This window comes from Chiloscyllium punctatum, unplaced genomic scaffold (genome assembly GCF_047496795.1).
Source record: "Chiloscyllium punctatum isolate Juve2018m unplaced genomic scaffold, sChiPun1.3 scaffold_370, whole genome shotgun sequence".
NCBI classification, from domain to species: Eukaryota; Metazoa; Chordata; class Chondrichthyes; order Orectolobiformes; family Hemiscylliidae; genus Chiloscyllium; species Chiloscyllium punctatum.
This window is the reverse complement of record NW_027310104.1, coordinates 207,050-209,176: the sequence shown is the minus strand read 5'-3', so window position 1 is coordinate 209,176 and position 2,127 is coordinate 207,050.

Here is a 2,127-nt window from a genome sequence, read left to right as displayed (position 1 = left end):
GAACACGCGGGGCGCTCCCCCCTCGAAGGCGAGACCGTCGCCAGAACCGCCGGGTCAAATCCGGCTGAGCTACCCGCGTTACAGGTCTCAAAGTCGGGTTGAGCAGTCACGTTCACCCCCATCCCCTTTCGGACCCCTTCCCACGGTTGGAAATGCATGAAATCGGCCTGTACACGGTGGGCGCTCCCCCCTCGAAGGTGAGACCTTCGGCAGAACCGCCGGGTCAAATCCGGCCGAGCTACCCGCGTTAGAGGTCTCAATGTCGGCTTCAGCAGTCACATTCAATCCCATTCCGTTTGGACCTCTTCCCGCCGATGGAAATGCACAAAATTCGGCCTGAACACGCGGGACGCTCCCCCCTCGAAGGTGAGACCTTCGGCAGAACCGCCGGGTCAAATCCGGCCGAGCTACCCGCGTTAGAGGTCTCAATGTCGGCTTCAGCAGTCACATTCAATCCCATTCCCGTTTGGACCTCTTCCCGCCGATGGAAATGCACAAAATTCGGCCTGAACACGCGGGACGCTCCCCCCTCGAAGGCGAGACCGTCGCCAGAACCGCCGGGTCAAATCCGGCTGAGCTACCCGCGTTACAGGTCTCAAAGTCGGGTTGAGCAGTCACGTTCACCCCCATCCCCTTTCGGACCCCTTCCCACGGTTGGAAATGCATGAAAATCGGCCTGTACACGGTGGGCGCTCCCCCCTCGAAGGTGAGACCTTCGGCAGAACCGCCGGGTCAAATCCGGCCGAGCTACCCGCGTTAGAGGTCTCAATGTCGGCTTCAGCAGTCACATTCAATCCCATTCCCGTTTGGACCTCTTCCCGCCGATGGAAATGCACAAAATTCGGCCTGAACACGCGGGACGCTCCCCCCTCGAAGGTGAGACCTTCGGCAGAACCGCCGGGTCAAATCCGGCCGAGCTACCCGCGTTAGAGGTCTCAATGTCGGCTTCAGCAGTCACATTCAATCCCATTCCCGTTTGGACCTCTTCCCGCCGATGGAAATGCACAAAATTCGGCCTGAACACGCGGGACGCTCCCCCCTCGAAGGCGAGACCGTCGCCAGAACCGCCGGGTCAAATCCGGCTGAGCTACCGCGTTAGAGGTCTCAAAGTCGGGTTGAGCAGTCACGTTCACCCCCATCCCCTTTCGGACCCCTTCCCACGGTTGGAAATGCATGAAAATCGGCCTGTACACGGTGGGCGCTCCCCCCTCGAAGCTGAGACCTTCGGCAGAAACCGCCGGGGTCAAATCCGGCCGAGCTACCCGCGTTAGAGGTCTCAATGTCGGCTTCAGCAGTCACATTCAATCCCATTCCCGTTTGGACCTCTTCCCGCCGATGGAAATGCACAAAACTCGGCCTGAACACGCGGGACGCTCCCCCCTCGAAGGTGAGACCTTCGGCAGACCCGCCGGGTCAAATCCGGCCGAGCTACCCGCGTTAGAGGTCTCAATGTCGGCTTCAGCAGTCACATTCAATCCCATTCCCGTTTGGACCTCTTCCCGCCGATGGAAATGCACAAAATTCGGCCTGAACACGCGGGACGCTCCCCCTCGAAGGCGAGACCGTCGCCAGAACCGCCGGTCAAATCCGGCCGAGCTACCCGCGTTAGAGGTCTCAATGTCGGCTTCAGCAGTCACATTCAATCCCATTCCCTTTTGGAACACTTCCCGCCGTTAACAATGCACGATATTCGGCCTGAACACGCGGGACGCTCCCCCCTCGAAGGTGAGACCTTCGGCAGAACCGCGGGTCAAATCCGGCCGAGCTACCCGCGTTAGAGGTCTCAATGTCGGCTTCAGCAGTCACATTCAATCCCATTCCCGTTTGGACCTCTTCCCGCCGATGGAAATGCACAAAATTCGGCCTGAACACGCGGGACGCTCCCCCCTCGAAGGCGAGACCGTCGCCAGAACCGCCGGGTCAAATCCGGCCGAGCTACCCGCGTTAGAGGTCTCAATGTCGGCTTCAGCAGTCACATTCAATCCCATTCACGTTTGGAACACTTCCCGCCGTTAACAATGCACGATATTCGGCCTGAACACGCGGGACGCTCCCCCCTCGAAGGTGAGACCTTCGGCAGAACCGCCGGGTCAAATCCTGCCGAGCTACCCGCGTTAGAGGTCTCAA